This window comes from Onychostruthus taczanowskii, unplaced genomic scaffold, assembly GCF_017590055.1.
Source record: "Onychostruthus taczanowskii isolate IOZ18803 unplaced genomic scaffold, ASM1759005v1 scaffold35, whole genome shotgun sequence".
Taxonomy (NCBI): domain Eukaryota; kingdom Metazoa; phylum Chordata; class Aves; order Passeriformes; family Passeridae; genus Onychostruthus; species Onychostruthus taczanowskii.
In genome coordinates this window covers 6,156,133-6,182,324 of record NW_024500905.1, presented here as the reverse complement: position 1 = coordinate 6,182,324, position 26,192 = coordinate 6,156,133, and positions in this window count along the sequence as shown.

Genomic DNA, 26,192 nt, shown 5'->3' with positions numbered 1-26,192 from the left:
CAGGAAGTGGAGTAAGGAACTGGATTAATATAATTTATGTTGAAGAGAGTGATTCCAGGAATTTGTGAGAAACTCAAAATATTTGTTCTTAGGTTCTGCTGACAGCATTTTGTAAACTACTCGTTCTTTGCTTCATTTTCTTTATTCTCAAGGTAATGAAATATGGCTGCTTATGAAATATATTAATTTTTCAGTTATATGAAAAATTTAGACACAAAGTTGGGCCAGAGTGTTTATCTGTTGGAGGGTAGGAGGGTGCTGCAGAGGGATCTGGACAGGCTGGATCAATGGACCAAGGCCAAGAGTATGAGGTTCAGTAAGGCAAAGTTCCAAGTCCTGCGTATGGGTCACAGCAACCCCAGGCAGTGGTACAGGCTGGAGTGGCTGGAAGGCTGCTCAGTGGAAAAAGACCTGGGTGCTGGTCTACAGCACCTGAACATGAATTATCAGTGTCCCCAGGTGGCCAAAAAGGCCACTAGCATCCTGGCCTGTGTCAGCAATAGTGTGGCCAGCAGGACTGAGGTAGTGATGTCCCTCTGGTGAGGCCACACCTCAAGTGCTGTGCTCGGCTCTGGGCCCCTTACTACAAGAAGGAGACTGAAGCACTGGAGCGAGCCCAGAGAAGAGCAAGTGCAACAAAGCTAGTGAAGGACCTAGAAAGTAAATCACGTGATTTGAAGAGTGGCTGAAAGAGTTTTAGGTGTCTAACCTGGAGAAAAGGAGGCACAGGGGAGACTGTACTGTCCTCTATCTCCTGTCTACCTAATGGGAGGCTGTAGCAAGGCAGGGGTCAGCCTCTTCTGACAGGCAACTAGCGATAGTATGAGATGACAAAGCCTCAAGCTGTGTGAGGGGAGGTTCCGGTTGTACATCACAAAGAATTTCTTCATGACCAGGATACCCAGGAAGGTGGGTTCACCATCCCTGGAGGGACATGGCACTTAGTGCTATGGTTTAGTTGATAGGGCATTGTTTGTTCAAAGGTTAGAGTCCATGGTCTTGGAGATATTTTCCAACCTTAATGATTCTGTGATATATATATTGTGAGGAAGCAACCTTCTTAAAATAATTGACCTTTTTTTAGAGTTTCGAACAAGGGTGGGATATAAACTGTAATATCATATGAACTATAAGCATGATTCATGACTCATGATGAGTGAACTCATCAAGAAGTGTTGATAGGTGTCAAGTGTTTCTTCTGCAAACTCAGTGAATTAATTCTTTTCCAATATGATGATCATAGTTTAGGCAAACATTCCTCCACCCTCAAAAGAACTCTGACTTGAAGATGTATCTTGTCTTTTTTAATATTCATGTGAGATCAGTCTTGGATAATGCATGCAAGACTGGATACTCCTTTTACCATGTTTAAACAACAGATTAAATTTCTTCAAACCAGAGAGTAATAAAATAGAAACTTGAGAAAATTCGAAGTATTACTCTTACAGCAGTGGAACTTACAAGAGGAAATAACCTGACAAAGAAAATTAAAAATGCTGTAGACATCACTTTCTCCTTTGTTTACAGTTACAGTAGAAGTTGTAGTTTGGGAAGAATAATGATTTTATGAATTATGCATGTTTGATAATGCTTAGAAGGTGAAGTAAGTTAAAGCGCAAGAAATTTACCTTATGTTGGTAATCTGTTACTAGTACACTAACAATTGATATAGATGAAGACATCTGACAAACAGAAATATCAGGCTGGACAGGTATTTGGCAGATCAAGAGCATAGACAGAGACCTGTGAATCACAAAATGCTAGTAGGAGGCAGTTACACAATAAGGCAGACAATTTCATAAGAAATTATTTCACAGGAATACAGAGATGGAGGAAGATGAAGCATCTATTAATAAGTCTTTTAAAAGGGAGAAAGAAAATAAATGGCAGGAACAAAAAAGAGAAATGAAGAACATAGAAGTAATAGAGTGATAAGTGAGGTCCAAAATCAATAGCAACTGACACGCCATTTGCTCTTAATTTGATCACAAATTTTGATCAGAAGCATGAGTGTGTCTTTCATGATGGCTACTGGTTCTATCTAAATGGCCAACTCCAAACTGTGGAACCCTAACCCTCATCTACGGCTTCATGCCATTCCCTCAGGTTCTGTCACTGGTCACCAGAGAGGAGAGATCAATGCCTGCCCTTCTGCTAACATTCCAATCTTGAGCCAGTGTCTGAGTCCATGTCCTTTTTACTAGCTTAGATGCAGACTGTTTCACAGAGTAGATTTGTTGAATTTGTTGAATTGTTGGCACGGAAGACACTTAGAAAAGATCTCTGCAACTGAAAGATAAAAATTCAGCATAATATGTGTAGTTGAATTTTCATTTCCATGGAGATAAAAGGGTAAAGTGATAGCTGAAGGAAGATGAACATCTGTAAAAAATGCATAAATGGAAAAAAAAGGTCTAAAGTAGATGCAAATTAAAAAAAAAAAAAAAAAAAGTTACTGAGAAAAACAGAACAAGTAGATAAAATACATTTTTCTGCAGACAAACTGGTTTAATTAGATTTTCCAAAGAAATAGAAATGCATTTTGACAACTGTAACAGGTATTTTCTTTATAGTATAGTCTTATATCTTTTATAATATTTTTTACATGTCCTAATACTGTGTAGAATTTGTCCTCTCTTCTTTCTTCCAAATCCCATGCATGTTTGAAATCCTTACTCTTATCATCCACATACCATACTGAAATATGGTTAAATGTGATTTGACTTAAGCTTCAATCCTAACACTCAGCGCTGTGTTGCTCAGTCGTTATTGGCTCATTTGCTCTAAGATATATTTATTTGAAAAATTAAGTTTGTGAGGAAAGCAAACTTGAACAGTTTGACATTGGTCAATAGGCTGCAATTGCCTGAGCATGCTGGCAGTCATCCACAAAATTAGCCACGATATCCAGCTGACCCAGTTTGAATACTGTGTTGAGATTATACATACCCTATTATTTGGTTTCAGCCTTGGTTTGGGGAACACCATTTCCAATTTATGCAAGGTTTAATTCTATTTTCACAGCTGTTGACTAGCTGCCTTCCTACTGCTTTTATCTTGAGGATTTTATCATGTTCTAGTCCCTTTTGATACTTTTATTTGATATTAGGAATAGGTTTACATCTCTTTGCCAATACTACGTTTTAGGCCTCCTACAAAATCCTCTCATAGGCATGGTGAGAGCACAGCAGAGAGGCTATTGAGAAATTTTAGGACAACATCAATCCTCCTTCTAATACAGTAGGGTTGAAATTTTCTATGTTCTTTAGTATCTATTTTATTCAGAGTTTTTTGGTTTTTTTCTTTACCAGTCTAAGCACTTTCTCAGTTAGTCCTGGTGTAAGTCAAATGCAATTTAAAACAGAAACATTGACTAATATTCCATGAGACAGTGTATGAAGAAAGGGTATATTCTGTCCTTCAGCTTCCTCAGTATCTGTTTAAAATCCACTGCCAATTAAGCCCGGAAGGTATACAGGAGTATCTGGTAAATTTTTTGATAGGCACAGCTTAATCATTTCACATGTCTACCCCTTTCTATAATCATTCGGGAAAGTGATTCCACAGAGGTCCAAGCAGAATGTTCAAGAACTCCAACAGATTTGTAATTATTCTCTTCTTCAGAGCTGGCATCCATAAGCAATTTATACCAACTGTTTATAGGCTACATTGTCAAGAGTAAGATTAGCTATTCCAAACTGCTTAGTCTTAAAAAGAAAAACCCACAGGGAAGGACCAAACCTTATAATTCTTTCTATAAGTAATAAAACTGCTGCCTTTTTTCCTGTGGATTTCTGACATATTTCCTCCTAATATTCCAGGCAAGTTATTAAAAAAAAAACCAACCAAACAAACAAACTTCTTTATATAAAATATTTATGTATAAATTCTCACTATTGAAATAATACTCTTCTATTAGTTAGTCAAGGAATTCAAACAATTCCTTTGGTATAAAGATTTAATTTAATTCTACTTGGCATGCACATCATTAAATTCAATAAATCTTTTATAATATGAAATAAATTAAAATTTATCTGGAAGTTTTATATCCCTACTTCGAAGTCAGTTAACTTACAGTGTTACTGCAGTGGTAGAAAACCAAAAAATAGCAGTAAGAGATTCTTGCTGCCTAAAACTGCCTCAAAGTCACTGAATAAAAACAATTAAGTCATTAAATGAGGGATTGTTCTACTATCACAGTCAAACTCTAGTTGATTCAACTGTCACTTTTTCCTTATAACAGCTATTTATATGAAATTCAAGAGAAAAAACTGAAGGCTAAACATTAACTTCAATGGACTAAGCATGTGCTTAACTGCTTTTCTAAATATGTGTAAATTTAAAAAGACCTTCAGAAAGAAGCTGGAGACATCCTTGGCTGTTTCTCAGTTGGGGCTTTGGTTAGTAAATTCACTCACATGTAACTGAAATTTGCTTAGTAAATTTGCTTATATGTAACTACTTCAATTCTGTTATTATGTTGTTACGTAAGCATAGCTTTCCAGGAATCTAAACTTCAACCAGTTTTAAGATGAAAACTACCTTCTTTACATAGAAAGAACCACTAATTTATTTAATTAAAGTGTGGACTAGGTGTTTTCCCCTTATAAGTCCAATCTGTAAATCAAATCTGCAACAGGTGCCCCAGACTTTTTAACAGTTGAGGGCGAAGTATGTAAAATAAAAAAGTTTTGTTCTCTATTCTAGCAGTGTGTTATAAAAGAAACTGTTGGAACACAGAATTTCTGTCCTCACTATCGTATTCTACCTCAGCATATCTTCTGCATTTTCATGACCAAAGTCCCTGACCTTTCTGTCTTGCTGATTAATTTCAAATATGTTAAAATCTGGTCTGGAATTTTCTGGAATAGAGAAAGTAGCTGGACCCACTGGGACAGAGAATTACTTATATTTCAGTTGTGTTTCTTATTGGCATATCTATGACATCATTACATTTTTCTGTGCCAACAGTAATGAAAAAAATGCTAGAATATTTACCAGCAGAAAAGTAACTGAAATAATAAAAATTATCAAAACCTTAATTACAGCAATCAGTTGCTAGTAACATAATTTTTCAATTTGACAATAACTGAATATTTAAATGACAAATGTGTAAGTGTGTGTGTGCCAGTGTATAAAAGGTGTTAATACCACCTTTGTCTGACACAGAACAGCATTACTCTTACAAATACAGATGTCATTTATATCACACCAAACTTGTTTCTGAGACTTGTCAGGAGATATCTTATAACCAATGTTATTATTTCTTGGAACAATTTTCAGCAGATGTGACCACTTTCAAATTTATTTATCAAAATGCATTTGGGTGTGCATGAATATTTTTTCTCCAGTGTTATTTGAAAGATATTTCAGAAACAATGACTGCTGCTGTGGTCTTCGGAAGTCTTATGATGCTTGTTTTACAGGGAATGAAGGTAAATAATTAATTGAACTGCTATTTGCTATCAGACAAAAATACATGACTAACAAATAGAAGACTATTTCAATAGTCAGCATTTATACATGAATATTTTTTATAAAGACCTTTTTTTAAATTACTATGCCTGGAATATTAGGGGAAAATATATCAGAAATCCATAGGAAAGATGTAGTCATTTTACTTGTAGAAAGAATTATAAGGTTTGGTCCTGCCCTGTATTGCTGATATTTTCAAGTGAAGATCTCCAAGCAAATAAATAGATGAACAAAATTATTATAAAATAGGGAGCTTTACAGCTTTATATGTAAGAGTTGAGCAAATAATGGAAATAACATTCTTGATGACTTCATAAATAGACACACTCAGGTAGTTTTGAAAATGTTCACAGTTTCACCTATGCAATCTGTGACACACTGTCACCTTTGTGACGTTTTGTTAAATAATTAAATAGCAGTGTAAGATGTGTCTTATGATACTGGACAAAGTACTGGACAAAGTAAAAAAAAATTATGCTACTACTATGTAAGTAAGAAAATTATTAGGGAAAAACTCTCTACTTTCACTAAGTAACAAGGTGAATTAACAGTAATCAGTAAATTAAAAATTACCAAGTCCATAATCAAAAATAAGCAGTGAGGAAATCTGTGAAAAATTTAGAGAAAATAACAATTTAAAAAAGCTCTAAATACTTGCATCATTTTATATAAATTATTTATAAAATCTGTTTTCAGGCAAGATTAATGGTTAATATTTAAAATAATTTCTGAAGTTTTATATTTATATTTATAATTTCCAGCAAGCCTTGAGACATTAGGTACCAAGATCTCATCTCTATGAGTTTGAAATGCCTAAAATCACAGAGGCAAGTTGAAATGTCCATTCCTAAATTAATATGAAGTTAAATAAACAAATACAAGTTGTTTGACAAGCAGGAAAAATACCAGCTAAACCTCCTTTGTTGTTCATTTGCGTCCCTTATGGTTCATGCTCCGCTTTGTTTTTGACAACCCTTCTATGGTTCTCTTTTATAATATGGCAAGGTTAGGAGATCCCTTTATTTCCTCTTGAAAATCTTTTTAAGCCCTTGCTCTAAATGGTATATTGTGCTATGCAAAAGGCAGATCTCTGGTGGACAGATAAAACTTCTCCATTTAGTCTTCTAACAAAGATCAGGAAGAAACATTCTCAAAAAAGAAATGTAATCATGAGACAAATCAGTACCAGATGTAATGAACACCTGAGACCCTTAAATCCTATAGGATGAAAATAGCTTTGTGGCTCCTTCTCTTACAATTTGAAAATGGGACTTTTGAGGGGGTATTATCTAACTTTAATTTGAAGACACCTGCAGCATACCAATTACCTGAACAGTAACTCAAAGCCATATCATGTTTTCATTTAGTTCCTTTCTAGATTTACTAACAGTCGTTTATTGAAGGGTTATTTTGGGGTTTTTTGGTGTATAAACACCATAGTTAAATACAAAGCAAGTGTATTAGTCTACTTATTTGCATTGCAAGAAAAACTATAATCCTTCTTAGTGTAGCACTGTATTCTTATTTTGTTCATTGTCATAGTCATTGCCTTATGATCCAGGATTTTAATTTTTTTTTAATCTGTTTTCCCTAGTTCTGTTACTGATTCTATAAGACGATACCAAAACTTAGGTGCTACTGGTAAATAAACAGTTAAAAATTTATTTATTTTTGTTCCCTCTCACTCATTCAACTTGAATGGAGTTACTTTAAATCCATGAAGTAGTGTGAGGAACAGAATTAAGGCTTATCCTCTTCTTTTTCTTAAGCTTTGTTGCTAGCTTCCATACTTTTTCCAGCACTAGATTAGAGAAAAAAAATAAGCAAACTGAACAGCTAAAGAAAAACTCCTAAATTTCTTCACCATTCTGTAACTAGTGATAGCACACAAAACATGAAAATTGCCATAATTTCTTATTCCATGTGTTGTAGTTTAATAGGCTTTCATTTGAATCTCTAGAGTAAGAAAGAAGCATAATAGAAATTGTGCATAACCTGAGGACCAGACTTGGAGCCAAGAATTTATGGAAATAAGCACAGATCAGATGCCCTATAGGGCTTGCCCTCTTTGCTAAATAGAAGAAGATACTAAATTAAGCTACTTATCACCTACTTATCGTATCTAGTTGCTAGAGCATTTGTGAGACAGTTTAAAAGCTTTGCAGTCTATTCAAGTCCAAGGAATGGAGCTTGACAAGAGAAGGGCAAATAATGTCTAGGTTTGCAGTCTTCCTGCTGGTTCTCCATTTTTCTGTTTGAATTGTGTCCAGCCTTTCACTTTTTCAAGTGGATTTTTGTTAAAGGAAGATCAATGAGGGAAGGGAGGTCAGTCAGATAGGACAGAAGAGAAAATGAAAGGAAGAAAAGAGTGGAGAATGGCATCAGTGGGAGTGAGACTGAAGCAATGACTCCAGACAGAGTGGTGTGAACTGGAACAAATAGCTAAGTGATACCAGGAGTGCTCAGTCTCAAAATTATACATAACATGGAAGAGTCAATGCACAAAGGTTCCTAGGTCAGCAGTAAGCACCAGGAAGCTGAATTACATTTCCAGTATTAAGTTTTTTCTATCTGAGACTCTCCAATCAGCGCGGAATGTTAGCAGAAAGGGAAAAGTGACATGTGGCCTTATCAAAACTGCCTTTAAGAATTATTCTCAGGCCGGTTCACTGGGAGGCACCCAGAGAGACGGAGACACTCACTGAGAGCATTCTGTCAGAATAGGTATTTACCTTAAACTTACATAAAGTTTAAAATCAGCTATTCCTCACCATAGAGAGAAGGAAAGCAAGACAAAAGAATTTCTAATACCTGAATCCAGGATTAGGAGCTAAACACTTATGACTAAAATTTCATATCTCTTGCATTGTATGACCATTCTTAGAGGTGAATCCTTTGCCAAAAACAAAATAGATATAACAGATTGTCAGAGCAGGTCTGAAAAGGTAGCCTGGATTCTAACACCTTTACCTTAATTAGGGCAGATACTGCTGAATGTATTACTATTTGTATGACCATTATGAATCTTATTTTGTAATGCCTTGGGCCTAGCAATGGTTATGTTCTAGAAAATTTATGGAATTCTTTTTCCACTCTCTCTAGATGCCTTTCAGAAGAAATCCCCTATTTCTTCCACTGACATATAGCACTCAAAGGCCTAGCTCAGATCTACATGCCCACACTCAAGTGCAAACACTTTCCTTGGATTTTTATAAATTATCACATATTATAAATTATTATATATTATAAATGCAGAGACAGTTCCTGAAAAATGTGTTTGAAAAGAGAATTGTATGTGTTTATGTTCTAAGCCATGCTAGAAAAGAATAAATATTTTCAACATGTTAATAGCTTTGTTGCCTCTGTAAGAAAATGAAACCTGAAAATTAAAAGGAAAATTAATTTTTTCAATTTAAAACAAACACAATTCTTCACTCAAATAATGATTTGTATCTTAAAGTTGTGATAACTATCTTGTTGCTGTCATGTTTCTCACCTTACTTTCATGTAACACATTGAATAATCTCATTTTCAAACCATTCCTGATTTATGGTTTCTCGACTACTTCAGGGAAACTTGATTGTTCACTTACACTTGGCCTTTAATAAGTGACAGCATTATTTTGAAGACTGCAAACAGGTTTTGCTGAAGAATCAAAGTCTTCACAAATATAAGACCTATTTGTTTTTTCTGTTTTACTGATGCTTTGGATGCTTTTCTGTTACTTCTATGTATCTTATTTAGTGATCCTAAGTAGCACAAAACTAGATATAAAGAAGAAAATACATGGTTGAGGGTAGTTTTATTTAAAAAATAATCACTGCAGTTTGTACCTTTACATTTTTAAACATTTAATATTGGACAGATCAAACAAATTTCCTTAGTAAAGGATTTAGTTCAATTTTTGATTTTGTTACCGTTCATCTGACTTTTAACTTTTTTCAGACTTTGATCTCATCAAGACACGAAGCAGTTTTACATTTAAACATTGCAAAAATATTTACTAATTTAAAATTCTATTCTAGAAATAGTTTTAAAGTCATGGTTCATTTGAACTCATTGACAAAAGAACTAATGAGAAAACAATGAAAGAAAAAAAATCAGTTTGCAAGTTTAAAAATCAGTTTGCAAAAAGGGTGTAAGACACAAACAATGGACATGCATTTCACAAGTCAGCAATGTACCCAAGCTGCTTCTAAACAAGCTCTAAGAGAGATGCTAGGAGCAGTTTCAGACCAGGATAAATTTCTTCTGCTGACAGTGCATTAAACATTGCAGATACACCAAAAAAAAAAAAAAAAAAAAAAAAAGAGAGAAAAGATTACTACAAAATATCAATGAAATTTCCATTGTCACTGTTGAGAAGCTTGTAAATACTAAATTTGTTTTTGCATATTTTCTTTTCTTTAAAATGTGAATTACTTAGAGGATTTCAGCAAATTTGTTTAGTGCAGTGCATTATTTTTGCTGCTCAGTAAGAAACTGAAAATAATCTAACAGTGAAAAGCGTGACAAGCATTTTTCACAACCATATTTGCTCATATTTCTATTTATTCACTACATTCAAAAATTCGCCCAAACGGTAACATATAATCCACTAGGCATTTAAAAACACAATGAAAAAGCAAGTTAGAAAGGAAGTTGAGCATTCAATTTATAATGCATTCTTCTATTAAGAACAATAGACACATTGAACATTTCACCTAAGTAATGTATTTTAAAAAAATGTAACTATATGTAAAATAATTCAAGATTAGAAATAAAAAAAAACTTAATCCTATTGTGTATCCACATATGACTGAGAATTAGGGCTAATTGTATACCTTCTCTCTCCAATTTTATTTTATATATTTATGCTTTTATATATCCATATGTATATGTATCCATTGTAACATATTCCTTAACATGTAATATATGTTTTAACATTTAGTCTGCTACGAACTGTTTTTGCATCCTGGATCCTGCTTTGACACTGGTCCCTAAGACCTATAAGCCCATGTCTTGAAAGAACACTGTAGAGATTAACATCCGTTGGTTAAGCATTAGGCTGCCTGATTCCTTCCACAACTTGTTTTGTGAATGCCCTATTAGGATTACTTAATAATTCTGTTTGGATTCATTACAAGAGATAAACTTAATATCACACTGCTCTTATGAACAGCATTTGACACATTTACACACTATCACAATCATGTAGGTAGAGCAGTGACATCACTTATGGATGGATTGTTTTAGGGAAAAAAAACTGATTTGAAATCAAATTATTTTGGGAAAACACAAAAATATTTTAAAAACCCTAAAAATGTATTTTTAGGCTAGATATTGATCTGAGAGCATCTGTAACATCACAGGGAGATGCTTAAATCCCAGACTGCAAACCAGAATAGCCAGTGTGCCGGGGAAGTCATAAATACAAAATCAATAGGAAACCCTAAGATTTCCTGGGGACATAGTGCCATAAGGACACACATCTGTTTGTTTCATATCCAGAGGCTGGAAACCTATCCTTTTAAAAGTCAAAGCCTTTTCTTTTAAAATAAAGCTGTGATATGATGTCATCTACTAGCAAATTCATGTCACTGTTCCCCTTGAAGAATGCTCTAACAAATGATAGGCCATTTTTCTCTAGAAACCTTCTTTACCTGGCAGACTGAGATTTTCAACTATACAAAGGAGAATTCAAGATCCATTAGAAACACCCCGCATACAACTCTGTAACCTTGCGGGGTGGGGACTCATCAGGGAAATAGTCAATTATGGGTAAGTTCTTGTCAAGTCTGCTCATCTTTATTCCCCAGAATACTGATTACTAAAAAGCATAAAAGAGCCTCTTGAAGCAAAGACAGAATTTATGAGCACTATAAAAGCTGAATTATAGAATGATGTACATTCTAGGGCTTCTGGCTTTCCATCAATTTCTTCTTTTACCTCTGTCTGTATATTCCTATGAATCACATAATATTCCCTGCAGAGTAGCAGAGGAAGAAGAAGGAAGTGCTAACCTCCTAACCTTAGGCCTCTCAGTACTCTCTAAAAGTAAAACAAAAACACCTTCAGGAATGTGTGAATTTTAACCCCCTAACCTGAGATCATTGAACCTGAGTGTACAAATACTATAAATCCTAGATATGTTTTTAGTTCATTTTGAGCTCTCTTGTCAATGTCAACCACTTCTTAGGAAATACATATTAAATGTCCTTTGGAGACTGTGGTACTTGGCTGCTTTTAGGCATATGACAGCTGCTGAGCCCTGTAGACTGCAGCAGTTTTGGTGCATTTCAGTGAGAAAGTCACACTAGGCACTGGGGAAGTTTCAGTCAAAAGGGGAGACACCTGTGAGGTTTAAACATCTGCAAGATTAGACGTCTTATTGTCATTTATAGCTTCAGCCTGTAAAATCTGTCTATACCCTTCATTTGATATATGTCTTCGTGTCCTTGGGATACACAGATCTAACAATTTACCATTCACTGCAGAAGGGTAAGAAAAAAATCAACAAAACACAATAGAATAAAAAGCCTTTGAGGTAGAAATGAAAACAAAATAAAAATATGATTTGCTTTTTGAAAAGCAAAACAATATGTTATTTTTATTCCCTGGCTTACTAAAAAGTTATTTTGTTTGCCTAAATTGTTCAATCTTTTTTTTTAAGAACAAGCCAGAATTTAGCCTGTTTTTCTGCCTAAGACAAGCAGTCAATTTTAATTAACTCAGTGTGCAGGAGTCTTTGGCATTTGTGGAAACTGGGCACATAGCCAATACCCAAAGCATGTCTGATCAGTTTGCCTGAAAAGCAGTAAAGAAAAAGAAGATGTTTGCTTAGAGAGCTTGGAATTATAGTCTGAAATCTCAACAACTGGAAATAAAATTAATTACACAGTCCTGCCTTTTTTACCTATCAGTGTAAAACCCTTAACTTCCCTGAAAAAACTCACGTAAGTCTAAGGGAGTCTGCTCTAGATGTATTGTTTACTATATGGGAATATATCTACCAGTTTAATATTCATGTTTGTGTTGAGTTCAGTATAACTGGAGTACTTAATGCAATAATAATAATAATAACAACACTATGTTATTTAAATTAATGCATGTCTGTCTGTGTGCTCATGCATTTTAAAAGATTCAATAGAATTAGAATTGAGGGAACAGTTAAAATGTCATAAAAAATTTTCATTAATACATTTTGGACCAGCTGCATAAGACATCATTTTGTTGATAGGAGATGTACATCAAATTTTTAAAGAACCAAGGTTTTTTGTTCATTTCTTTAATCTGAAATACAGAAACTTTTGTGTGGGCAACTTTTCCTCTACTCCTCTTATATAGCATCATGTGTATGAATGGTAAAGCAGCAGGTGTGAGACTATAGATAATTTATTTCACAATTGCCTAAACCTGGAAATAACAAGGTAACCTTTTAAGATTTGCAGTGAGAGTTTCTCAAGGAAAAAAAGTCTACTTTATCTAACAAATCAAATAGTCACACTTAGCTGGATGCAGCGAATTCTAATCTAAGAAAATGGAAGTTTGTTTTCTCCTTGAAAAAGAGAAATCAGATTAAAATTATTTGTGTACATAGCATTCCTTACATTATTCAAATTCTTAGACCAAAAAATGTTTACAGTGTTGAAATTTATAGCAAAGATTGAAATTGCCCATTGACACTATCAAATACAAACTTTTACTGGATTTTTAGAGCATTAAGGGACTTTTCAAAAAGGAAAAAAAACACTACTATAAATCTAAATTAACTAACTTTGTCCATTATTTTAGATACTCAGTGTTTAACCTTTTTCATTAGATGTTAAAACATTTTTATTGATTTCACAACATTGTTTATGTTAAAGACAATTTTCATCAAGACACAAATGGAAAAAATGTGAAATGGAAAATTATTAACGTTGTATGTGAGTACAGCAAATGAAGAGCCTCAAAGTCTATAAGAGTAATCGTCTTCTTCTGGGTAGAGGGTTCAGAGCAAGAGTCCATTGCAAAGTTGGACCCTTAGTTTTTGACAGTAAATTTGCACAAAAGTTTCAAGATCCAATGTTTGGCACTTCTGTCTGTGTACATAAGAAATGACAACATTTTCCAAAGACTGTTTTAACATCTTTAAAATGAAGTTGCATTGAGAAATGAGATTTGGGAAATGGTGTGTATAACCAAACTTTTTTGATCCCCAAATGGGGAAAAAAAATGGAAGCCTAGCTTTTTTTCTAGCTTTTCTCCCTGACAAAAGTCTTGTGCTCTGCAAGAATCAGGCTTTTTTTTTTTTTTTTTATAGTCCACTGTGCTGTGGGCTTACCTGACATTCATGTTCAGGGTAATGGTATAAGCTTCAGTACTGAAAGCTACTTAGTAGGACTTCAATTCAGTCAACATTATTCTGAAACCATAATGTCACCAAAAAACTATATTTTTCCATAAATTCTAAATGAAAAATATTTTTAGTCTGTGTCTGATGAGGGCAGTCAAGTATACAGTTCGTTTCAAAATCACTATTTAATAAACTTGTATTAGAAAACTGTACATCTACAGTCTACCTCTATATCACTTGTTGCTTTGTCCTGGCTATCTTAAAACTTGAAGGCAACATTCCATTTTGAAATGTAATAAATATGGCAATCTTTTGAGAGGTGGAGTAGATCAGTAAGGTCACAGAGCATTACTACAATAGCCAACAAAGTTATTCTGGTGCTGTCTGGCACCTGTCTCACACACATCTAATCAGAGCACTGTCAGCATGTACACAGGACGGTCTGTATGTTCATGTAGATTTTTTTTTCCAGTCTCAAGAATATCTTTTCCTATTTCAGCAGTGTCAGACACTGCATGTTCTTCAGTGTAGAGAGAGTTTTGCAGTATGTATATTTTTATAATTCACCACCATATGATAAATTAGACGTAAAGTAGGCTCATAGATCCATATGAGATCAGGAGATCCGGTGTAATTCACTAATATAGCAGCAGAGACTAAAAGAAGTTCAGCATCAATTAATGTTTTCAAACAACTTGCCAGAATCTACACAATAAAATTTAAGTTACACTGCTCATTTGTTATTTCCCATTGCCTCTCACATGTTCTTAATCTGTATTTCCCACTTTACAGAAAAAGATGCACGATATCAAGCTCAGGGTGCAATGGGTCTGCATAATGTAGACCTTCACATTCAAAAATCAACAGGCTTTTTAAGAGATTAAGTAGAAGATAAAAACAAGAGAAATGTACCAGCGGCAGCATTCTACACCATGCTTACTAGGTGCCCGTCTCCATAAAAAAATTGTAGAATACAATCAACTGCATCTTCAGTACAGACTTTATTGCCCTTTCCATGTTCATCACAACAATTTACATCATGTGGTGTTGCTAAATATTTTGCTACCCCAATTATTTGCTGTTGCAGACAACCACCAATTTAAAATGCAAAATATAACCACATTTGACAGATGCTTCTCAAGTAACGGTTCTAAGTCACCAAAGGACAGTGTGATAGGAAAATAAGTACATTTTCCAAACCAAAATGATGAGTTACTCTGCATAGCTTGGGACATTATTTTCTGCATCCATTTTTCTTGAGTTTTTAAATCAGTTTTATAACATTTAGTAGCTCAGAGTAACATCAGAATATAATCTATGGTATGGTTAAAAGTGAGGTGGTGTAGAACACAACACTCTCTATTAATCTTTGCAAAGGTTTAGAGTGGTTTCCACAGAATCTGTATTAAATTTTTATAGATCCCTTTTTACTGTTTTTAACTCCATTAAATTTTGTGCATCTGTTCAAAAACATTCTTCTTTTTCTTCTTATCCTCAGCACTTTCTTCTGACAGCTTTGTTGAATTTAAACTTCACAAAACTCTCTTCTTCTGAATGGAGTCTTCTTGAAAGAGAAAAACAAAACATCCAGAGGCATATTTTCCATGAAATGTGACAATCCAGCCACAAAAGAAACGTCTAGGACTAAGGAGAATGCAGTGATAAAGATGGGGCATTAACTTTAATAATTCATTTGAGCAATGTTGTACTTTATAGACATAAAGCACATAAACACCATCTACAAGAGCTGATAAGCAAAGTAAAAATCCATAACTGGTAAATTATTGAATTTCATGCCTCTATGGCTCAGTAAACAATCATCCAAATGTTCCTGTACTACTCCTAAAGGTGACCATGGACAGTGACTCCTTATATGTGTTATAATTGATAAACAAAGCTCTTAATGAGAAAAAACCAGGACATTAAGCTCTACATTTTTCACCTAAGTTTCAGAGAGAAATTAATTTTGAACTGTACTTCTGAGTAGTCACAGAAACAGTACTCTTTATTTAATTATCTGGTCTAAATCCAGCCATCTGATGCAGACTGCAATAAGTTATTGAAACCTGAAATTATTTTCACCAACTGAGATGACAAAACATCAGTTTTATTTCTTTGTGGTAATGAAGATTTAGATTCATTACAAAACAAAGACATGGAGGGGAAAAAAGAGGCTTTCACCATTTATTTCTTGTGACAAAGAAAAAATCCCATGATTACATGGAAAATAAATGCAAAGGGAAGAGGAAAAATGTGCTGTTTTACAAAACAAGGTACTGTATTTTTTTATTAATTAAAATACTCTTCCTTGATTTCTAGAGCAAGCTTGGGGGAACTCATGTTAAAGAGCAGAATTTTTAAATTTATTCCAAATTACCTTGAGATGCAACTTACTCTTCCATGTACACAGATCCACAGGACACAACCAACTAACCCAAAGTAATCAAAGCATGTGATCTGCCACATGCACAAAAACTATCTGCAAATACCAAACATCAAAGTCTATTTGTACCTAACACATTAAATATCTATCTTTTCTTTTGGACAACAAAAAAATGTCATTTTAATGCAAAAGGAAGCAGGTCATTACCAGTATTCCATAGGGAGACATTAATTATCAAGCCTACATCTGATGATGATACAGATGATAAGGATCACTGGTCTGCAGTAGACTATGATCAATCAGGAGCAATTATGCTGAAGTACCTGAGCTTTCCTTCTACTGTGTTTTATAGCCAGTGTGGAAAACTTCCATGCAGATGAATTTGTCTCATCTTATGATGTGGACTCTACACTATTTAGATATTTGTAATACTATTAAAACTACCATTTTCTATGTCTTCTTTCAGTGCTAAAATCAAGGATTCTAATAATTTTAATTCCTTTGTTCACAAATCTCTGAGTTCCACTGAATTCTTTTATTTCTATATTTATTAGGAAAAAAATCAGAATTGATAGCTTTGTTACAATTAACTTTTTTTACCCTTCCAAATTGCTCTCATCTCCTAACCCCTGGGTTTCAAAGACATATAAAAACACAAATAAACTTCTTTTCTTCCCATCCCTTTTAAGCCTTAATATATTGCATACAGGTTTCAATTTGTCTATCAACAGTCAAGCTAGCAAGCTTCCAGGTACATCATTGCTTTTCCACAAAGTTTAAAAATTGTGCACTTTTTCAACTGCTCTATAAGAAACTACTCTATCAGTATTCCATCAGTTAGATGTGCATGTTCATCAATAAGTACTATAAAAATATATTAGAAGTATTAAAGTAATTTCTGAAAGCACTAATGTCACAAATATTACTGAAAGTAATTTCTTAAGCACTAATATCAGCATCTCAAGTTCTTATAAAATGAATTCAAGTGGGCTTTCTTGGCTTACTTATATGGAAAAATTAGCAAAAAGGGATAAGAACTGGAACAGATCTTCTTTCTAGCCATCCTCTGCCCAAGAGTGTATTCACTTGACAGCTTCATATTCTTGTTTCTTGAAAAACATTTCCAAACACAGAGCTGGTGCTGTTCTTTCATTTGTTGTGTATAAAGAGTTCACTAAGTTTTGAATGACTCTATCCCTTCAGCACTATGGGAATCTGATGTCCCTTCCCACAGTTATATTATTTCCCTCAACCCACTCCCTCTCTGACCCCAGATTAATGTGTTTTACTAGCAGCTAAGCAGACCTCAGAGGAGACCCCAAAGAAACTGACCTGGGGAGTAATCCTTGTTTATGGTCGTATCTGACACTACCATGCAATTGATGTATTTTCTCTACATAATGTTTTAAGATAACACAGTGTTTGTAGAGTTAATATTACATTGTCTCATCTCAGTTAAGTCTTCAGAAACACAAATTCACCCTGTTCAAACTTTAAAGTCTTCAAGGTAAAGGTAATGTCAGCTGAGTAATATCCATTTATTTATATTCTTTTCAGCAAAATTACTTGCAGACATCATAACTCAGTCCACCGCTCTATAAAACTCTTTTTTCATAAGATAATTCGCTAAATTCCTACAGAAAATTTCCTGTTAAATACAAAAGTGAGATGAGAAGATGATAAAGTGCTTATATTCAAAAACTGGAAATTTATAAATTCAAACTATGTTACATGAAATTACTGTGGTAGCTAACAGGCAAATAACCTCTTTCTATCTCAGGTTGTATATATCTTCTTTATCACTGTCTATGTATTCTGCTTACTGAACCCTCTCCATTCTTCTTGTTTCTCATTTTTACATGTCAATATAGATCCTATCTCCTATCCATTGGGTGATTCTAATCAATTTTATTATTGCACTAAAATATTTTGTAATCTAATTATAAATAATTATTATATTTATAGCTCATAGCAATCCAAAAAATAGAAGAAAATATGTTGAGGGTGGCCTGTCTTTTTTTGGTTGGTTGGTTTTGGTTTGGTTTTGTTCTTGGTGGGGATTTTGTTCCTGGTGCATACCTCTCTTGATAAATCTTTCAAGTATTTACAGTTCCACTTTTTACTAATATTTTAAGTCACAGATTCTATCAAGAAAGTATACTTTATGTTTTTCATAATGTCATCAAAGCTCAAAAAGGAAGTTTATTTCAGTATAACTTAGTCAGTTTTCTTACTCATACTATTCTGTCATGTTTTCATTTTGAAGAAGGAGAAAAGCTTTTCCATGAAGAAGCCAACTGAATTTATTATGGGAAATAACAAAGTATCTTGTAGCTGAGTTGTCCTGTTCTTTGCATTTATCATCAAAAAGGAGGGAAAGATTAAGGCTAGAGCTGAACTAGCTCTGAACCATAAAACAAGACTAATATGGAATGAAAGAACCAACAAAGCAAAACGCATGGTGTGTCTAATTAATTGTTTCAAATTGAACTTCAAGTGCCCTGGCACTTGCACTAGGACTTCTCCATGTTTGGGTTTTTTCCCATTTGGAAATTCCACCTAGAAACTGTGAGGGCTTTTAACACTTTTCTGAGCTTTCTGGATGTTGGTTTGCTGAAACAAAAACACAAGTAATAGATAATCCTCTCATACATCCATGAAATCCTGAATCTCCACGACATTCCTTCAATAGGGATCTGTACAAGTGTGGGAAACGCAGAGCACTTAATACAGTGAACAGACAAGTCCTTTGCACAGAAGATATACAGATTTGTTGTCCTAATCAGAATACATCTGCAGAAATACATGCATACATGCACATGAAACTACAAAAGGAAAATGAAAGCAGTTAAAACCAGGCTTTAATAAGATTCCACCTCCACCTCCGTGTACTGTTTAGCCAGTAAGACCACATTTGATAACTATGTCATACTGCAGATTAAGTGATTGTACAGCACAGATATACATATTTCTATCCAAAAAAGTAAAAAATTATTACATTCTGAGAAGTTGCTTTTACATATAACTTCAACAAATGTCCCAGAACACAAAGAAAAAGTCTAACCTTTCACATAAATACAGAACTTCCTGCAGTTTCCCTCCTTCTGATTCTCTGGACTTTGTCATAAAGAGTTTTGCAGACAGAGATTCTCCTCCTGATATTAATTTAGAGAAGAAAAATAAAAAGCCATCTCATTCTGTACAGATATATGCATGTAAAACAGAAGTCAGTATAACTGTGTAGAAATTGGTATCTAAAATCAGAAGCAATTTTTTTAAAAATAAATCTTGATTCTCCTTCTAGAAGTTAGTCATAAATCAGTGCAAAAAACTAGGCTTCTCTCTAAAAAATCTCAATTTTATAGCAGAAGTAAAAGAAACATGATTTTCAAAAGCTCTGGCTTTCAAATGAAGCTACAAAGACACTCACAAAAATAAGATTCCTAAAAGATTGTAGTGGATTTACCCTGGCTGACAGAGAGCCCCCAAAGCCTATCACTCCCTTCCACAGCTGGACAGGGAAGGGAAAATATTGGAAGCAAAATGTTCATGAATTTTAAATTAATAGCTTTAGGAGCCAACTTTTATTCATTTTAGTCAATGTTATATTTTCACGTCCCAATGTCTTTAGGTCTACGTGATTTGATATTCTCATAATTCCTTTTCATTCAGGAGTGAGTGTTCAGTTTTTTTTTTTTTAGCTGATGTGTACTGGATATCTTGGAAAATCAGCTCTGTGTGTGCTTGGATGCTCAAGAGCAGCTTTCAAATCAAATATAAGCTGATAATGCAGTTCAAAGAGAAGAGTGAAGTCTATCAGCACGCAGAAACTCATGTCAGATAAATACATGTTGCATTTATGTTTCTGATATGCACAGATATATTGCTGGCCCTATTTTTGCTTTAATTTACCAACTTACCTGTCATCACTGAAGTTCCTCTTTGAATTTAATAGTAAACAGACATTTATGACAGTTTAAAAATGAAAAATGCCAGCAGTTTCTGTGTTCCCATGGAGCTACAAATTTTGCTTCAATCACTCATTATGGACAAGTAAGGATGGAAAAAATGCTCTGCTTTTCACTAACTCATCCTGATACCAACTGCATCAATTCAAATGGTCTTGCATCTGGTTTTCAACTTGACTAAATAAAGGTAAAATGAATTTTAATTGAACGCCTTTGTTAAATTTTATATTTCAAAGGAGAAAAAAAAAGGTTGAAGTTAGTAATGATGGAAAAATAAAATATATGACCAAACTGAGAAAAGCTAGAGGAATTAGCTAAGTTGAACAATGATAGGAACAGTGAACTGAATAGAACCTTATGATACAACAGCTGTGGTTACTCAGAGGAAAAAAGAGGTGCACATTCAGAAAAAGAGAAAAAAAAATCAAATCAAATAAGAAAAGACAAAGAAAAAAAGTGGCGAACGTACAAAAAACCCCAAAAAACTACAGATTTCAAGACACACACAAAAACACAGACAAAAAATGAAAGAAGGTGGTTTGTGACTTTCATTTTTATACTGTACTGCAAACACTTTACCGGTATTTCAATTTAATTTGAGACCTATATTTAAATGTATGAATTTTCCACTTTCCTTTTTTGATACACAGCTAGTATCTGATTAGTGATTAAATCTTGACAAAAGCTCCCAATTTTGCTTGTAAAGAGCTAAGATGATTTAAAGTGATAAGAAAGAAATGTATCATATAGACAGATTATCAAAAGTGTGGAAATTTGAGAACTGCATATTTTCTACAATTCTTAATGTTCTGATAATAAACCTCAGGTAAGCTCAGCAACATGAAGGTTTTAATAATACCATGGTGACACTGGAAAGAAATTGACTACATTGGATCAGGGTTTACATTTCCCCAGTGTTAAGTCAATTAAAAGCTGCTCAACTTCCATTTCATTGCAGTGTGTTGTAATCTCTTATCTAGTGCCCTCCATTTGCTATATTATCAGGGACTCTCTACAGTGATTAGCTTCAAAAATTTAATTAAAATGTAATTAATTTTATGCTTTGCTTATTTAGCAGAGTTTTTTGTGAAAATAATCTATTAGATGAGGCTTGGATTTAACCATTGTTTTAATATCAACAGCTACTGAATGTTCTGCAAACTGTGAACTGTGCTCTGGCAGTAACAAGCAGGACCCCCATGAATGAACACCCTGTCTATAGAGTAGAAGAGAAAACAGGCTGATTGAATCTGTCATGAAGTTTCCAAAAATTATTGAAAGTTACACGTAAGAAAATTATTTTTTATTTGTGCATACCATGACCTACAGTTCCTTGTGATTATAATTGTAATCTCATTGATTTTTCTGTTAATTTTTATGCATAACAGGACCAGCATCACAGGAAGGCCTGGCTGCTGGTAGTCTTTTCCCACATGAAGTGAAGTGAGCCTCCATGTTCTGCCAAGACACTTTCTGCTGATTTTGATATGGTAAGAGTGGAAGCGGCACAGGTAACATTGAGGACTTTGAGACATTCCAAAAAACTATGTGAATGAAGTCTAAAACTTAGCTGTAAACAAGGCATCAGATTTAGATATTTTCATTCAAATTTGTCCCATGTATCTTGAAGCACCTGAGAGTTCTGTCACAGCATCTCCTTCGTAGTCAGGGGGTGAAATAGGACAGTTCTTACTACATAAGATCAAAGTTGCTTTCATCATCTTGGATGCCTTCCAAGCTAAAGATTAGGCAAGATGAGTCCAGGCCAATGACTTTAAAGCACTTGGGCAAACCAAAATAGCACTTCTATTAAAGATGAACTCAAGGTATTTCCTGACTGTAGTATTTAGACAGGCTTTTAAACAGGCTAACAAATTTACTGTCCAGCTCTGAGCTGCATGTTCCTGAGAACCTCTTGTGGATCATCAAATAAATTACATTATACATTTTTTATTAATTTCCTTCTAGCATCTGGATGCACTTTGCAATTCCACTGCAGGAAAACACACTCCCTGGAGAGTTGCCACACTGTTCCATAACATCTATACACTTACACCTGGTTTTGTTTCCATGGCAGTGTCTCCTTCAAGGCCAGCAAGTATACTGACTATGGAGAAAGTGAAGCTTTCAAATAGCTAAATAATCTGTACCAGTTTTACTGGGTTGTTCTCAGAGATTATTTCTCTGAAGTGGCTGCAACAACTCCAGGATTTATGGACAAAAAAACTGGACAAAAAACTACCCAATGTTGTGAGTAAGTCTCAGCTGTTTTGGTAGAACTGAAGGCAGTATAAAGTGCGCACAGTTCCTTTGAGTACAGCTTAGAAGGCACGGTCCATCAAGAAGCTGCCAATATTTTTAATAAATAGCATTTTACTTCACTCAGAGTCCTAAATTGCACCCTGTTAAAAAGGAACATCAGGAGCAAGGCTCTGGAAATCCAAAAAGAATGAAAAGCACTTCATCCAGAGTGACCACTCTGGCAAGGGCAAACAGATCTGCCAGCATCTTCCTACACCTAATCTGTTGGCCACCCCCTCATCTATTCATGTCACATGTCCCAAAACCTCACCCAGTATCTTTACCCTTCTCAATCACATCTCCCTGCTCCACATTTATCTGTTACCAGTTATGAGAACCGCCCCCCCCCAATTACTACATGCTTGTTCAACAACCAATATTTTAGAAAATAATCTGAATATTGTAAGAATGTTTTGCCTCACTCCGTTGTAGTCCTTCTAGTCAAAGCCCCTTAGCAAAAGCAGATTGCACCAACCATCTTTTTCCCATTTTCTGACAAACTCTGGATTTAAGCTGACAGTGTGCTAATGCAAGCTGAATGAATTACTATTGTATGGCCAGACTGCCATCAATGGGAAATTGAGAGTCTTTGTGTCTTTATCAGTAGCACTGGTTAGTTCCCAGAATGCAAAATTTATTACAAAAAAAACCCAACAAAACAACAATAAAACTGTTCTTTTATTTTCTGAGGAAAGTGTACTGTGAAAATTTTTGACTGCAAAATACACATTTCAGTCATCAGTCCAATTCAGATTTCCAGATTTCAAAGGAAATATTATTTTGATTGGTTGACATTTTAACAGCTTACCTTTTCCAGGAACAAAGCTCTTCATAAAGTTTGGGATTTTGAGAAGACATTAAAACCATAGACATCTTCAACAAATATACAAAATATGGTATTCAAGATAGTAAAAACAGAACTTGAAAACTTTTTCCTTGTGATTCTACAATATGTCATAGACTCTTTTCACTAACTGGGAATATTAGAAATGTAGTAAAACATTCCTTGATCTACTTATTTCTGCTTTCATTATGCACCCTCAATATTCCTTTTTATCATTTCAGTCAGTTGACAAAGTTTTTTACTAGACTGATACAGATGCCAAAGTATACTAACCATACTTAAAATTTGATTAAACTTTTCAGATTTAGTAAATGACTAATTTTTTTTACTATATGCTGCCTCTGTTTAAAAATCAAGTTAATTATGCAGTGAACTCATTTGAAATGCTTAGTTTGAACTTTAGCTTTAGTTTAACTATAATAAGCAACATTACTATAATAATCAGCAAGTTTAACTATAATAATCAGAGATTATTTTAATTTAAGGTTGACACAGATATTTTTACTGCCTCTGCACATGAAAAAGTATTTAGAAACTATTAGTCATGATGTACTCTCAGGAAAAATAATTTTAAATTTTAAAATTTTAATACATATTTAAAATATGTTGGTCAGGATCAATTTTTCCTTAGACTGACAAGGTGTCTCATCCTGTTAGTTGCCTGAGTTGATGAGGCATTTAAAAGCAGGCATAATAGTAGGTCTAGCAGTCTGACTGAAGTCATAATGATTTTTGAATGTTTAAAATTAGCCACATGGTGAACTGTCTTAAACAGGATAATAGTGATTACAGTTATTACGTTGTCATTAACAGATATGAAATCACCTCTGACTGGAATTTTTTAACTGTCCAGAAAAATACCTAAGGACCATGCTGTTTAAAAAATATACTGGCTGAGAGCAGATGTAGATGAGCAAACTACTTTTTTCAATTTTTGAGATTGATTGCCTAAGACAGATGTGTAGAAGAAGGTGACTCTAAATGAGTTAAAATGTTGAAATATAAGCATTCTAAAGGTCTAAAAATATGTATTGTTTTCCAAAAATATCTTTAAGATGTGCTTAAACCGTGAGAATATTTATGTTACACTAATCTATTAATACACACATGCATTTCCAAGCATGTTCCTTAGTATTTTAGTTGGATATACTCAACTGATTCTATGACTCTAAAAATAAACATATTACCAGGGAAAAATTACATTGAGACATTACATCACCTTATCTTCTAGAAAATTTACTAATTATTTTATTAAAATGTTTTCTAATATTTTTGGCTCCTTCTTTCAATCGACAAGATCCACTGAATTAATACAGAGATTTCCTCTATAACAATAAGCTCACCCTGTTCCCAAAATGATTCCAAATCTGGATATGAAAATTAATGTTTCTAGCAAATTTTTCTGCCTTTCCCATGTAAGCCTTTTATTAGGAACAGTCACATACAAGTTAATCTCCTATGAGAGATTAACATCTCTCCTAAGCAGCGTCTAAATTTACTCAGCTATGTCTGTACTAGAAAGTAACTTGTTGCATAAGTGGATGAAAGCACTTGGTGCTTAGATCCATATGCTTACAACCATGGTGTCTTCTTCAGATTAAAATCAGTCTGAAACATACTTCCATGGGCATTTTGAAATCAAATTCCCTTAGGGTGGGATGAATTATGCTCTAATTATGCTTATCCATCTCTGTAGAATGTGGAGAAAGTAAAAATACTACTTTTAAACAAAAAAAAAAGTATATTTTAAGGCTGTTGAAGTCAGGTAAGAGGGTACGTACATTATAACTCTCACTGTATTCAATTTAAGAGAAGCTTTATGCTCCATTTTGCTCAATATGTTCCAAAACCTGATCACATCATTAAAGAGAGTCCTACTGACTCCAGATAGCCCAATATCAACAGCCCAAGAGAAACTGAATTCAGCTAAATTTATCCACTGCCTGTGTTTACCCATATAGAGGGTTTAATAACACATTGCACTATAGTGTAGTGCAGTTTTTAAATGGTGTGTTGTCCAATGGACATTTACTTTGTCTCCTGCAACAATAGATTAATTTTTAATGGCAAATACTGCTTGTTTTTAATAGGAAGTACTGTAGAGTTAGTCTTGAATCCTAGTCAGATGTTTTAACATTTCAAACACATTGATGTTTCTACAGAATTTTACCAGCTGGATTATTTTTTAAGAATACCTCAATTCATGAAATTAAACTGTTGCATAACTTTTAAGTCTATTGAGGACTAGCTTCTTAATAATATTTAACTCTGCTTCAGATTATACTGTGTCATTTGAGAGATTTTCTCTTTGACTGCCTCCAGTGTAATTAAACCTTCCTGATACTTTAGTAAATCTTCTAGAGTTGAATCAATGGATGCTATCATCTGCTCTGCTAAAATAGATTTGGGCAGTAATGAGATTTTTAAATCTCAATTTAAGCCATTAAACTCCTTTTCACTTATTTTTAATGGCTAATGTATAAGTATTTTTACAAGTCTGGAATGATTAATTGTAGCCTGCATATCTAAATCACTTTTAAATGAGATACCTCACCTAGCTGGACAATAAGATGGACATTAATAATTTTTTCCAATACCTGTTAAGATTTTCCAGGCTCTATTGAGCTTTGTGCTGCTGATGCCAGACCATTCTGTCAGCTCATGCAAATAATTCTTAAGAGAGTTTGGGTGCATCTACCCTGGACTGCAGCTGCAAAACACAATATGAACTTCCATCTTTTCTTGGGGTTTGGCATATGGTACAATGCAACGTCTTTGAGCAGAAGTGTGAGCCTTTTCCACAGCAATTGCATTGAATTTTAAGTAAGATTATTATTCTTTGCAAATATTACTGTGGTTTTTTGACAGTCCTTATTCTAAGGACAGCACCATTTTGTATAGAAG